This window comes from Pungitius pungitius, chromosome 9 (assembly GCF_949316345.1).
Source record: "Pungitius pungitius chromosome 9, fPunPun2.1, whole genome shotgun sequence".
NCBI lineage: Eukaryota > Metazoa > Chordata > Actinopteri > Perciformes > Gasterosteidae > Pungitius > Pungitius pungitius.
The window spans coordinates 15,912,902-15,928,510 of record NC_084908.1 but is presented as its reverse complement, the minus strand read 5'-3'; the positions used below and the strand labels follow the sequence as shown (position 1 = coordinate 15,928,510).

The 15,609-nt window shown below is 42.6% G+C and overlaps 1 protein-coding gene across 9 annotated transcripts in view; it reads left to right on the top strand.

Annotated features, from left to right (window-relative positions):
- Positions 1–15,609, top strand: part of gab1 (GRB2-associated binding protein 1) — a 39,648-nt gene that overhangs the window by 3,960 nt on the left and 20,079 nt on the right. Inside the window, exon 1 of one of the 9 annotated variants that reach the window (XM_037471311.2) lies at positions 4,320–4,474. The exons of 6 other annotated variants lie outside the window; for them this stretch is intronic. The gene's annotated coding sequence lies outside the window, so the exon portion shown is untranslated. Of the gene's footprint in view, positions 1–4,319; positions 4,475–7,811; positions 7,949–12,561; positions 12,683–15,609 lie in introns of those variants that run through there. 2 more of the 9 variants (XM_037471312.2, XM_037471310.2) reach the window with 2 other exon arrangements.

The following is a 15,609-nucleotide window of genomic DNA, read 5'->3' as shown; positions in this document are numbered from 1 at the left end:
CCGTTGTGTCAAACATGGGCGGATCAGTTACAACGTAGCCAAATGGCCAACTACAGCGAGTTATGCCTCGAGAAAAAGAACACAGACACCGTGCAGACGGCTGAGGTCTGGTTGAACTCACTGCGTAGGTTTCTTTTCTGGTTGGGAGCTTTTATGAACAAAATTTATGTTTAGTCTCTGCATTTCAAAACACAAGAGAAGTGATAACCGTTGTGTCCCAGTTTTCCCTCCTGGATATTTATCGGGTGGCGTCCGCCTGAAATCATGTTGTTGCATCACAAAGAAAAACACAGTCACAAAAAAAACAGCCAGCAAGAGCAAAGCCCTCTGAAAGTTTGTGGCTTGTGGTATTTTGAAGCACTCAGGCAATATGTTACCATCGTTTTGCAGCTCTGCATTAGTGAGATGATGTTTGAAATGTGTGGCGAACATCAGGCCGTTCTTTGGTTTAGGCAGCTTTCATTATAATATGTGTGTTATCCGTCTTTATATGGTGGCAGTTTAGATAATATTCAAAGCTGAATTGGACATATCATTCCAGTTACCCGACAGGGCCATCCAGTAAAGAATGATTCATCGAATGTGTCTATTTCGGACAGCTCATTGTCCTTCCGTGGTCCCTCACAGCATTGTTTTGGTCGCCCACAAATCAATGCATAAAACATGCATTTGCACAAATACCATGCAGAGGCCTTTTCCACAAAAACTGGTATTTACACGAAGAAGCACGTCTTTTGAGAATGCGCGCACCTCACACATCACAAGGCGTGAAAGATATAAGGTGAGAGATGTAGACTTATGGTACAACATCTGCGTTTTTTTTTGCCAGTTTCCCAGATATGAGTTATTTAAAAAATCCATACAGAAATCTATGACATCAAATAACCTGAATTAAATAACTTTGGAAGGAGAGAAGTTTATTAAGCTAACCTCGAGTTCATTTTCACTACATATATTTTAGGTGGAATGGGGGTAAGGGGAGTGGTGGGGGCATTTTTTTAAAGGAATCGGTAGGCCAGTGCATTTAGTAAACAGATGTGTATCTTTTGGCCTGTTTTTTTGCAGCTGTTTACTATCTTGTGCGCCAGCAGCTTGCCGCGTGACTGCAGAGAACTGGTTCTCATGCAGACTCAGTTTTCCATTTATATTCTTGGGAACCAAGTTGTTTCTGTTGGAGTATGATTCCGCTAAGTTGTAAATTGATTTGTTTTGTCACTGTTGTACACACATGGGTTTTATTAATCAGCACGGTTTTCAACAACTGATTCAATTTAAAGAGTGTGTTTTCCTATATCAAATGTCTGTCATACTTTGCTTTGCATTGTCTCACGTTGCAACTCTTACAGCGAATGTCACCCAGCAGTAAAAATAGTGTGTTTCGCAAAGCGGATTTCTATTTTCAGAAGAGGAGTTGTGGTCTGTTCTGGACATAAAATAGGGCTGGTAGGGGATCACAGATGGCTAAAGAAGTTCTACATGAGTCATCAATTCCCATCAGATCAGTGTGTGTGCACATGCTCGCTGTGCGTTTGTGCACGGCATCTTTAGAAAAAGGAAAAAGGACAAACAGAAGTTGGCCAAATGTTTAATAACAACGTGCATTCCCTGAATTGCTGGAAAGGAGCGGGAAAGTTCTTCAGGACTATTGTCAAATGCCTATAGATATGTTTTCACTGTCAAGCTGGCTGTCGTTCTTCACAATGGCGATAGACAACCTCGGCATCATTGTTATGCAGGGTGAGGAGAAGGCGAACGGCATGTGAACGACTGGAGGGCTTCTCAAAGCAACAGCGCTAGGCAGCCTTCCAGTGAGAGCTCTCTGTTCTCGGCCTCCTTTCTTTTCCGTTCCCAGCGCTTCTTGGCAGGCCCAGACAGCAGGAATGTGAGGTTCCTCTGTGCTCCTCTCCAACGCTTTGTGAGCATCCGCCCGGCCTTGGGCTGCAGGGTGTTCAACTCGGGTGAGGATGGGTTTGACGGCAATGCTATGTAACGCAACGCACTGCTCGATTGTTGGTTCTGCAGCAGTGCAAGGGGAGAAGAGTCCCTCCCTGGCGCCCCAGCAAGGCATGGCCGGCCCTTCCTGTGTGAGGCGCTGATGGCTACCAGATGGCGGGTGAAGAGAGAGGAGGAGGGGTCCTGTACTCCCTTCTGCTCTTTATTCATCCTCTTCTCTTATTGCTATTTTCTCTCTTGTGTCCTGTCTTTTTCACTAACAACATCTTTATTTCTTCTTCATCTCATCTTAACCCCCACCCACCTACTCCTCTCCTCCCTTAGATGCAACATCAAATTGTTCTCTTATTAAAGAGAACAAAAGGGAGAGTGGTAGTGAACCCGACATTGCTCATATCCAGGTTACATACGTTTCTCTAGGTGCTACAATACCTGACACAAAAAGCTTGAGATCAGTGACTCACTGAAGTATTAGTACTTTGAAAGCCCATTGGGGACGCGTACACCTTTTAGTCTGCACCTGTCGAGTTGAGGGCTACATTTGGCGCTTCATGGGCTTCGACAAGAAGTCATGAGAATTGAGCCTTGTGACCAGTTGTTTCTCACCAACAGGAGGCCCTCTAAACTCATTGCACATAGAGACCACAATCGCCTCCTCAGCTGAGTCTCAAGGCTACTACAAACATGGTCTCGAATGACTTGACACTCATGCCTGATTAAGTTGGCTCTAATTACCTTGTTTGGAGGTTGATGTGTTTGGGCTTTTATGCATCCTCTTTTTCAATTACTTTTAAAGAGACATCGGATATACTGGGTGCTTATTTTGATTGCACACTTGTCCCGGAAGAGCAGCATTCTGTCCTATGGCATACTAACACTTGGATAGGCAGTTCGGCCTATAGAGAAAAAAAATGCAATTATTGCTTCTTAAGCTGTGAGTATAACAATGACTATATGCTGCATGATGCATACAGCGATGATTATTTTATTGTTGATTGATCCATTAATTGTTTGATCGCTTTTAAAAGATTGCATCAAATATATTGTACATCATTACATTTTATTTATGTTTATTAGGTTTACGGTTATAAGAAAACCAGCAAATATATAATTATCACATTTGAAAGTAAATAAAAGCTGTGGCTGGTAGATTCCCCTTTTTGCTTAGCATTGACCTGAGCAATCAAAATTGTTCTGTTGATTGCCTACTTGATAACTACATGCATTTGTTAAGTTTAACTGTATTGAACAGCAGCAACACTACACACTTGATGATGATCAGTGAAAACTGGCCTCAGGGCTACAAATTGTGTAGTGGAAATTATTGCGTGACTGATGTTTAGCATCTCAAGACAGGCGGATGAAAAGATTTCTGCCACATGTCTTGTGACCTACGTCTTTAAAAAAAAATGTCTTCCTCTTTTTTTTTTCTTCTTGTTGAATTCCTGTCAAAAAGAAAATTTCCACTGTGTCAACACTACTGGTTGTACTAGATTGATGTGAGCAATTCCCACAAGGTTGTACAGATAATCTTTTCAGGGAACTCCTGTGGGTGTACAGTTCTTGAGAATGTTGGACGATTAGAGTGAGCGGGTTCGGGGAAAGCTTTTGAAGATGGTTATATGTGCAATATTATCGTTTCACATTTAACTCCAAAGGTTCACCTGTCATTTCCCACACACACATGCAGCTGGCACTCTAGTCATGTGGTGCTGCGTGATCTGACCCCAGTCGCTGTGTCTGCAGCCCCTTAAAATAGCCCACTGCTGTCATGGTACTTTTTACTCCCTCTTCCCTTGCTCTTTTGCTGGGTGCGCACTAGTATCTGTGCATGTTTGTCCGGGGCACGAGGACCGGTCGAGTTAGACTGGGGGGGGGGGGGGGGGGTTGTTGGGGTCACAGCCTGGAGACTAGATGCGAAATATTGCTACTGACCCGTGTAATTTCCCAAGTTGCTGTGACTCAGACAGGCCTTCAATAAACACAAGAAAGGCTGTACCTGTCTAATTGTAATTGATTTGTATGCATGTGTAGGTCTTTTGAAATTCATTTGTGTAAATTAGTTTTACAAATCTGCTTCGGAAACCCCAGAGGAGACAAAAAATCCAAAAGAGACTGATGGCCCTTTGCTGCCCACCACTGGCCCATCCCTGATTACGTTAGTTATGATGGTGCTGACCGATATCTTCGACATGGCCTTAAGCCAGAGCACTAAATTTGCGCACACACACGCGCTGCAATGAGAGAGACACAGATGCAGCAGACCCCCCCCCACCCGCTCTCAGAGAGTATTCCTTTCCAGCCTGATTGGAAGCTGAGAGCGTGGAGAACCTCCTCCCCTTGTCCACCTCTTTTTCTTGGCTGTTGTCTGAACTTTCTCTGGCGCTCTTCTTTTTACACTACTTGCTGGCGTGTCTAAAAAAAACCCGTGGACTACCTCAACCATCTTTGTGTCCCAGCTCACGCTCATGGCGTTCGGACGATCAACCGCTAACTGTTTGGAGTCCAATCAGAACTCAAGGTAATTCTTGTGCCTCGACTTTGATATGCAAATTGGAAATATTACAATGAACTGCTGTTGGGTTAGGAATACAAGTAACGATATTGGCGGATGCAGGAGGAAATACACATTTAACAATTGAAAGGGGAATTTCCTACATGATCCTTTTATGATCAGGAGGATTAGTCACCAAAGTAACCAGGTGTTCAGTGTAACAGACACATTTGTAGTGTAGCTAAGATTTGAGGCATATGTTTTATTATTTTATTTTGTTTTATTAATTACAGCTTTTGTAACGTGTTACAACCCTATAGTCCAAGTGGTGCCAGCTGCTCAGTAGTGCTGTCAAAATTGGAAAGATCTTGCTGTGCTTGTGTATTTAATATTTTCAGCTGCAAACACATCTTGAATCAGGAGTTTGTTTTTCTGTGTACGATTGTGTACACTCTTGTCTGGACCGCACTGTTTGACCGATTACAGGAAAATAGGGGCTAAAAGGAGAATTGTCTGAGCCCCTCTCGTCAGTGGTCAAGGAACAGCGTGATCATGTGAACCAAGTCTGCCATGCCAAAGGAATGTGTTGAATTCTAATGATGCTGCTTTGACAACAGCATGTGACTCAAGAGCAAGAGCTTAGATTGGCGAGAGCAGGAGCAGCAAAGGCCGATGGGGGGGGCATTGAGAGAGCCAGAGGGCAGGTAATCACAAGAAAGAATGCAATGGCTAAAAACGACATGGTTGTGGAGTAGCCAAGCACGCAACATTTTGACCTCCCGCTTATCTGAAAATAACAACTGAAAAACCAAACAACAAAGAGATCCTGTGAGAATGTGATAAACATGTTTGGGGAGAAACGTATTGCCAAGTCAGATGAGTGTGCCTTTATCTCTACTACAGCTTTGGTTCTCATGGGTGAGAGTGGGCTGCCATCTGCACATACAAACTGTACTGTGAGCCTGCAGATTGAATAGGCGACTGTATTGATGAGGCCAATTTAGTGCATCGCGTCTGAGCCATTTTCAGCAAAGATCACTGTAATATAAAGAAGCCAATGTGATGTTGGTGTTAATGTATTAGTCATGGATTATCACTGGGTTTCTGTCTGGGCATTTCTTTATTAGAGGAGTTAAATATACACACAGTCAGATACTTGTTCATTCATGAGCAGCTGGTGTCATTTGACAAAGAAATCAAAAAAGATCAGAGGTTTTGTCACGTTCATGCGTCAGTGTGGCAAGAATGTCATCTGATTCTTCAATGAAGTGAGCTATAAAACATGTTTTTAAAGTTTAGAAAAGGGAAATGGGCTTTTTTAAAGTTCTACTTTCATTAGTGTTTTTACAAAAGTGACACAACAACAGGAATTGGGGGTTTAAGCACAATGTGCAATATGGATGCACCGCTTCCATTTTTCCAACAGACTGGTAGTGTATGAGTTTTGTATATTGACGGAGTTCTGCAGATTATTGATGATATTGGTAGATGGTAGTTTTGAGGTGTTTTGTGGTGAAGACTCTTCAGTTTCAGATGTGTGGTTGGTTTTGGAGGTTATTTCATTTCATAGTAGATGGATTCTTAAAATCAGTTCATGGATTATGGGTATTATGTCAACACTGGTTCCAAACATTGCCTTTTGACCTTTCTGTTGGCAACAGCCATTATCCATACAACTTTAAAACCACAAATGTATTTAAAAGTTTTCATTAAGCATTTCTGAATGGGTTATTTAACACAATAGTTCAGATACTTAGGAAATCAAAACATTATGATAGAAGCATGTGAATGCGTGCAAAAAAGGCTATGTGCAGGTGAGTTGACTGCAAAAGTGAACTCCAGGCACATACTCCCACGCAGCTAAATAGAAAGGAATTTATTTTGAAACGCTCGTTTTTGGTACGTTTGCCTAATGACTTGGCTTGGAAAATATTTGGGATTGTTACCCCTTGCAGCCTGTGTTGCTGGCTTAAAACGATGCAAGGGATTCCACGCATTCTTCACTAAATGTGAATCACTGTACGGGAATTGCATGAACACGCATGCAGAGCGTAACCTCTGAGGTATGTGTTGACAGCGTGCACGTTCACTTTCAACAGAAAGTGAAGCAGTATCATCTGAATGTGACAACAGTGGCGATGTGCAGCGGTTTGTGGGGACTGGTTGAAAAGGGAGGTGTGTCTTTTTCGATTTAACCAGTCTCGGCATGCTCAACAGCTCAGCTTGTAGAACAGGACGCCAGACTCGCTCAAAGCAAGTGCTAAGAATAAGCATGTTGTTGTTCTGATTGTAGATACATTAATACAGCAAAATAAGATTTGAAGCAGCACCTTTTAATTAATCATTTACTTAAATTATCACTTATCCTTTAGATTTCCCTGTTAGTTACATAATTTCACATTTTCATTGACTGGAATAACCTAAATTGTATTGTTTCATCTCTGGTTTTGCTTAGTACCCAGGTGCCACTTCTTTGAATGCAACACAGATGTGCGTATTAGAGTGCATTTCCTTATCCCGTGTATGACATCTCAATCCATTTCCTAGAGGATAGTTTCTAGCCAGAGCTGGTAATTAGATCATGTCTAAGGCAACCTCTCACTGGCCACTAAATGCAATTTGGAATAATTTTCATTGGACTGATTGGATTAGACTGCTACTGCTCACTGCATGGATACCCAATTGGGTTAGACACATGCACACCCACACACAGTGCTCTAACACAGTATTAACAGGGGACCCTACAACAAGATTTTTTAAAAATGTTATTGATTTGTAAACAATGAAAAAACCTTTGAATATATAAACCACACTTTCTGTTGCTTAATTGATGGTTAATTTGACCTCAATAATTAAAGATTTATGAGGCAAAACACAGGCTTTGGAGAGGTCATCCATCCCACCATGCAGTGGTTCCACTGCAGGAAGCAGTGGGGCCACTGTGAGTGCGCTCAACCCACAAGTGTGTGAAACCTTCTGCTTCACTGAGATGAAAGGGTTGAGCCATCGAAAGCTCTTATTGAAACATTTGATGTTTAAAATATCACAAAAGGACCATATTTGTAATACAGATCTCCCTGACTTGTGCATGTGCAGGAGGGAATTGAAAGCTACTATGAGAATTTTTAGCTTGTGGGCACAGCTTGTTCAAGTAGTGACGGATATTTTGGGTTCTTCCCACCTATGTCGGGCCGGTGTATCGTAGGCGTACTGTAGTGAAGAAGTGGTGTGTGATGTGGGGGGGGGGTGTGGCAGTTGTTGCCAGGGGAGGAGGTGTGTTATTTTCAGTCCATTGTGTCTACTTCCTGTGGGTCAGGGGTTATTGGAGTGGGGTGTTGCAGACTTGACGGAGTGAAGAGGAGGGAAGGGAAGTCAGCAGGGTAGGCAGGAAAGTGGCCAGACTCACTCGACAACAGTGACTGGTCGACAGCCTGCTTACCTTGCTGCTATCGCAATGGTTCTCGTTTTTCTTCGTGCAAAGCTTGGACTCTTCAGAACCAGGTAACGGTCCATGAGTTGTATTTTGAATATTTATTTGTATTCAGTTGCTTTCGGGCTTTACCAACATCGTTGGCTTGTTTGCTCAGCAGAGGGCGAGAGACGGACTGTAGAACTGATTCTTCTTCAGCATCAGTTTGGAGATGTTCGTTTTTGGGCGATGGCTCACCAGCACTATGGAAGACAGGAAGTGGGTGTTTTTTTTTGGCTCTCATTTTTGTAAGTGAGAGCCATGCCCCAGCAAAGAGGTGTCTGTATGTGTAACCACGTCAAGCGAGTGCAGTGACAACTTTCTGAACTGTGAAATGTTAAATAAGCAAAGTTCAAAGCAACCTGAAAGAGAAAAGTTCTATTGTAATTGTGTAATTACTTTGTGTGTTCTGCAACAGGGGACACTTATTTTTTATGGTTAGTCACAGACTGTGTTGTTATGCCAATATTTGATTGATTTTGTACCATTCCCGCAACTGACAGTGTGGAGATATTAATTATTTCTTTATAGACAAAGCCCTATACCGGCACGTCGACAGCTCTTAAACAGCCATTTTAGTGTTGCATAATTAGCATGACTCCCTTGCACTTCAACATCAACATAAGAAAAGCATAAATAATGCAACATTAGACACAGATTCCTATGTATTTGTTATGAGATACAGGTAGCTCAATATTTATTTTAGGTTGGGCTGTATATGTATCAATTAATATTGTTATAATGTGGCGCCACAAGTTACTTGTCTGTAGTTTTAAAATCGGTTAATTATTCATATTTATATTGTTCTCCTTTGATTTTCCTTATCTAGGGTAAGTCCCCAAAAAAAGCTTCCGCTTTTTCGGGTTCCTGAGGCACAACAAAGCTCAACTGGCTCAGCATTAAATATTTCCTTACTATTTCAACACAGGACAGACATCTTGCAATTCAATGTGCCGTCTGTGAGCAAATCATCCATTTCTCCCCGCTTTGGCCACTAAAAACAGATACAGTGACCGTAATAAAATCCTGTCCTATGTTGGACAGAATATAGACGTTAGCTGTTCAGAGGTCTAAAGTTAGCTCCCGCCCGCCCCCAAACACAACCACAGTGACAAAAGGAGGCAAAAACCGGAAATCTTTTAGTGCAGAGTGTGTGTTGGGAACAGATGACCAGGAAGATAAAAAGTGCTAACAAAGTGGAAACTTCCACCAAGGGATGTTATTTTGCCTTGTGCGTGCGTGTGTGTGTCTGTGTTTGTGTGTGCTATTTTTTTTACCTCCACTTCTGTGTTTTACAAAGCCCCATGTTTCCTTGAAAATCCAGCGAGAGGTAGCTGGTTCTGAAGGAGAATGGCTGTGACTGTTTAACAGTCATTATACGGGTCCACTGATGCTTATATGCTCCCTCAGTCACACATCATGTGAGGTTGTGTTAATGTTTAAACCTGCTTCCACAGAGTTAATGCTTCACCCTGTGAGCAGGGTTTAAGTTTCAAGCTAACCTGTCCAGAAGCTTCGTAGAGAGGCCGGGGGGGCGGGGAAGCTCTTTCCCCTCATTGCAATTGGAGGTGGCAAACGTCAAATGTGGTTGGTAGGAAAGTGTATGGAATTAGCACTTGACTGAGAGTTCCTGTCCCGCCCCAGGAGAAAGTGAACAGTGATTACACATTGGCCTGTCCAAGACACCGCGTAACGCAGTGGTCCTGGGATGTATGGAAAAAACGTCTTAAAAAAAAACCTAGAATTGGTTGCTGAGATACCACTCGAAAAAAACCTAGGTGAAGAAAATACCTGCTGTTGACAACTGGTAAGCAACAATATTTCCTCTGCAGATTTTATATGGAATAAGTTAAAGTTCAATTTTAAATCTAGTTAATTTATTTCAGGTAGTGGCTGTTAGTGTGAGAGCCCATAAACTAAGAACACCTGTTTGCCTTCCAGACGGGTCTTTCATGAAAATGCTGTTTTTTTGTGCGCGCTGTTTGCAGAGATAGCAGTGTGACCACCAAGGTCTGTGTTCTTTGGATGCTTATCGTAGATACTTAGGCCTGGGGTCAGATGGCGCCTGACTGGGTGAGAATTTCACAGCTGCAGATGAAAGGAAGGGACCGTGGGATGGTAAATTAAGGGTGAGAGAGAGGGAGTGTGTTGCCCGGAGAAGGGAGAGAACCGCTCACTATGGACACGCTGTTGATGAGCATGCATGTAGTCTGCTGATGTAACCTGCACTCGCAGAAGGAGCTGTTTTTTCTAGACGCAGCTGCCCAAAGTGTCCATTTGGAAAGGTTATATTTATTTTCTAATGGATTTCAAACGGGGTTAACAGAACAGGGCATGAACTGGTTTATTTTCCTAAAGAGTAAATCTCTATATTGCAGTTTGTAAGTTTAGGGTTTTTTGTAAAGAAGGAATGTGTTTCCTCCATTGTATGAACTACTCTGTTTTGTGGTGTGGAGCTAACCTGTTTGCTGAACTGTGCAGAGGCCGGTGCTGCTCCAGTGTTTGTTAAAAAGATCAAACTCTTATGCTGTTATGGACCTTTCATTGAAAAAAAACCACTGAGGTATATTCTCGTGAAACACTTAACATCCATTTGACCCTATTGATGAGCATGAGGTATGAAATAATTCCGATATTTATGGCCACATTCATTTGATCATTTTGGTCCACCCCTGTTCTTGGCTTTGATTCAACTATAGAGATCATAAACTATTTTAGTTAGTACCTTGATATTTCACAGCTGTGTTCTGGCACACCGTGCAGCATCAGAATGAGGAAATATCAAAGTCATTAAATCATTGATTTTTACAGTGCTTTAAAAATTCTTTGCTGCATTTGTGTTTCTTGTCCCTCATCATTTAGTCTGCTTTTGCTTTATCTTGCTTGTGACGATTAATGCTGAACTAGAAAATAGATTATTAGCACATACAGTTTATAAGGGCCATATGTAATGCAAGATTAGTCATTTGCTCTCTGTTAAAAATGGATATCTAGTTCCTGGAATCCTGGATTCCTGAGCTTTGGGTCTTCGTGAAGAATCAAGACTTGAGATTCTCACTGCTGTGTCTCTGACCCGTGTGGGAAGACGGGGCGCTTGCACACAAAGCAAGGATGTGATGTTTCAGTTTAACAAAGATTTGTTCTTGTTTTCTTTTGGAGAGGAAAGAAATGAAGAGGTTGACTTCTCACGTGGGAGCAGCACCGTGGCGTGGATACGGACGATAATTGATAAGTTCAGATACAGTTGGGAGTTAGAATCTTTTCTCCGTGGGTGTTTGTCGGATGCACTGACTGACTTCGGGGTCAGGAGGACGCACACAGTCACACCTGAGCTGGGGTTGCAGTTCGCCTGGGTGGTCCTATCTTTAGCTTGTGCTCACTCTATTTCTCTTTGTTTATTTCCTCTGCTGTTTTTGCTTCAATCCCAGCTATTATTTCCATACATATTTGCCTTAATTGTGGTTAGCCGAACCGGTTGAACTGGGCAGTACACCCCTGATCTACACCTTTTGACTGCTGTGGGTAGGGTTAAAAAGAAGTTTAAAGTACTTTTGTTCATGCAGAGCGCTGCCTGCAAAGCGCTCATGCGTGACTTGACCTTCTTTAGGCTGCCCGGCAACATCACTTGGTTTTGTGCTGAAGAGGGCTCACTTTGTTCAAACAACATAATAAAAAGTACATTATTGCCACTAGAGTGTTTAAAAAAAACTACAATCAAACAGGCATTCTCCAAGGGAGCGCAAAGGCAGAGAACAGGGCTGCAAATCAGTGCCTCAAATATTGGATGGAAACCTGGGTAAGAGCTTTCTCGTCACTTAAAAGACCTCCAGTCAATGAGTAGCTTTCTTTGCGGCATTAGCAGAAGTGTCCCGGCTTCTGTAAAGCAGGCATGTGTTTTTTATTTTTGAGAGTGTAGAAACAGAATATTTAAGCCAAGGATGGAACCCTCCGACTGCAACACTACAAAGACAAATAAGGGAAGCAAGTGACTAGTGAATAATTCTGAGCTGCATAGACCCGAGGTTAGCAATGTAAATGAAACGAAAGAAATGATGTTTTACTGCTGGAATCTGGGGACTGGGATGCATTAGAACCATTAAGACAGGCAACACAAGTGGTAAGACGAGACAGGCTTTAAAGCCCACATGAAGCGCTCTCTTTACTTCCTAAATGTGGTGCATTTCCTCTTGAAGCAGGATGTCGGTTATGCCATAACACAGTGAAAGACGATTCTAAATCAATGTCCTTTAGGGAGACTAAGTCAGTTGGACAGTCCAGGTAACATCTGAAAGTTTAGCATGCTGCGATGATAGGTTATCATCGGAGAGCGTGTTCTTCAGCCGGGAAGCTGTGTCCTGCTGAGTCATAGCATCTTTGTGGTTTTGCTATTTACTGTATAGTATTAGTCCATAATTATACCAAAATAAGAGCCTAAAAAATGGTAAAATTAAATATTTTACTGTTTATTTATTAGGCTACATTCCGCCTTCTTTTTTGTCAACTGCAGACCCCCCTCCGATATAGCAGTGGCAGTTGCAGAGGGTCTGGGACAACCTGATTACATAGAACAGGAAGTCGAAGGAGGGAGAGGTCTCAAACACTAGACCCTCACACACACACACACTGCTGCACATGCTGCACATGATAAAGTCAGAGGGCGAAGAAAACTCCGACAACAAACAACACGCAGCAGTTGCTTACTCACTTTCAGCACCACACAGCAGGCACAGAGTGAAAACCGCTCCTACGGAAGCACAGCTTGAGAGGTAGGGTCACAGTTTCTCCAAAGGATTCTGTCACGAGTAATCTGTAAAGATTTTTGGCAATATTCAACATTTGTTTTTTTTCCTCATGTTGAGCTTTTGGATGCTTTCTATGTGTACGTGACAGCGGTTAGCTTTTAGGTTGGTAACGTGGCTTTGGAATTAGGGCAAAGGACTTATTAGTTCACCAAAGCTTGCTAAGAGCTTGTCTTAACAAATTGCATTTTTTCCAATTACATAATTTCTTTGTTTTGGAAAAAAAACAAAAGCAGAGCATTGTATCTTTAAATATCCAGTAATACCGGTTCAATTGTGACTGGCTGGGTTCAGTTTACTTTATATTTAGATGTGAGTTCATTCTATGTTTGCAAAAATAGTACACAGTGCTTGATGCCTAAAAATGGCCTGAATGGAGATAATTTAGAGATGTCAAAACCTTCAGCGAAATCTATAGCTGGTCTAATCTGTCACTTTCTATTTGCGTGCTGGATCCTAATCTTTTTTTGGATCTGGGTGAATAGACATGGAAATAGTTGTGGGTTTCGATGCATGCGGGTGGATCAGTTAAGACGCCGTTTACCAGTCAGTCCTTCACTTCATCTGTGGCGATGCGTCGGGTCCCCATCTGAGAGTGTGAACTTTGACGTCAGAAGCCGGTGGCAGAGTTGGCTGACTCTTCTCTGCCCATGGCTCAGGCATGCGTGTGTCGCATGGAAGTCCCCTCTCCTTCCAGCAGGCGGAGAGCCGATGACGTCGGCTGACCTGCCGCACTTGTGCACTCTTACTTGTACGTTGACTGCCCTCTCTGGTGCTCAAGGATGTAAAAATAGCTGTTCAGCAAGAATCCCAGTCATGTCTTGCTAACAAAGACCGATTTGTACAAGTTGTGGCACTAAGCATAGAGGCGCTTTTGTCCCCCCTCCCCCTCCAGCTCCAGACCTCGTCACCAGCGCTGTGTGCGCCAAAACCTCTGACGCTCTTGACACTCCTGTCTTAGAACATCCTTTGTTCAGCAGAGTCCTACGGTCCCGATAGTGAGGCAAAGTGAAGCGCTGCTGTATGCAGTACTGCGCATTTGTTCTTTGGAATTGGGGTCGGATTGCAGTGTGATGGAAACTTTTTCTGCATCAGCAAATGCAGCGTTGTCTATTACTAACTATTGAAAATTCTTAAATGCATTTTCAGAAAATGGCCTTTACTACAACTCAAGATCTCACATGATCAAACTTAAATGTTTACAGCTGAAGCAATTCAAAAAGTGACCACTGACGAGATTGCAAAAGAATACATATAGCTTGCACTAAGTCATGAATATGGTGTATGTTTATTTATATTATCCCACCTGACATTCATTTTTAATTAGACTACCCTGAAGAGTACACAGACATTGACGCATGGTAGATAGAGAGGGAGAGAGATTTTTCGCCCACATTTTATATTGACTGGCCGTGAAACATTGTCTGTTTTCTGCGTGGCCCAAAAATATTGTCACGTTGTGATTTCTGGCAGATTAAACCAGACCACTAATCTGCTCGGTTTCCTCGCCTTCACCCTGTGGCGCTCTCTCTGCGCCCCGGCCCTCCTTCGCTCTATCCCCCCCCGTGTGTGTGTGTGTGTGTGTGTGTTCTGAGTAACAAACAGAGAAGCTGTCCTAGTCGGGGTGAGTCAGTGCAGCTGGGGTGCAGGTCATTTACCCACAGCCCACTCAGACGGGACAGATGGCCCGGCCACTCGCATGCTGCTAAGTGCTAACTATGCACTCAGAGTCTGCGAGCTAAGCTATTGCTAAAATATAGCGGGTGAACTGGAGAAGGCTCAGATAATGTTCTCTGAACCCTGGTTAACTGTATACAGGGATGAATGTAGCACCAGAGGATTTTTTGTTTAATTCTTGTGCCGCTTAATTTATTTTTAGAATGCACAATAACTAAACTTGAATGACATGCACAAGCAAAATCAGGAGAAACCATACAAATAAGAATCCCTTTGTATTGTCATTGAAATGATGAAAACATTTATTGTATAAGCTGAAGTTCTGCAAAACAAAAGCATCACACAACTGTTTTTAACGTAAATATAAGGATTATAATGTCCACCTGAGCAGAGAAGGACTGCCACTGGATGTGCTCTGAATTTGAATTTGACACACAATGTTCTGTTGGTGCGAGGACCGTGTATCCAAACAGAATACTAAGACATAAATACTAGCCTTTTTAAAAGCAGCATGAAACCCTAAGTGCTGATGGATGTGATATACTTGCTGTGCACTTCCCTTAGACACGCACATGTGGTTGTGTTCTTTCATGGACTAAAACTTTACATTGACTCCTATTGCAAAAGAACAGAGAGTTGAAGTCTGATTGGAAGTGGTCTGTGCAGTTGTGTTGATTGAGTGCACATGCCGCTGCAGCATCACATACACAAGACACATCTGGGAAGTCATTTTTTACGTAGCTTGTAAACCTGCTGGTTTTACAGTGAGAGTAAATACAATAGGAAATCTGTTTAGTGGATTGTCAAATGTCCTGCATTTGGTCCGTTGCATTTGATGTGCAAAGGGGGCACATGTTTGCCTGACTGGCGTACACAAATCGGTTGAGACACAAATTACTCAAGTCACTCTGACATATTGTCCAACAGCAGTGTCACAGGAACCTGTCCACGTCCTGGAGACACTGTCTTATGTAATGCCCCTCCTGCTGCTGCAGAAATATAGCCACCCATAGGCCTGTCTCAGTACCATTAGAGACATGGAGGATGTGTGTAGTTTAACAGCCTGTGCTGACTGCACATTCACATTAGCAATTAGTGCACTTAAAGGCTTTTTAGGCCACATCAATCCATCCAAACCAATTGGCTTTTTAAGCGCAGAACAACTGGAGTTTGTGGAGCTTGAGTAAAGTTGTCAGAATAGTTCACAAAATCCTGGA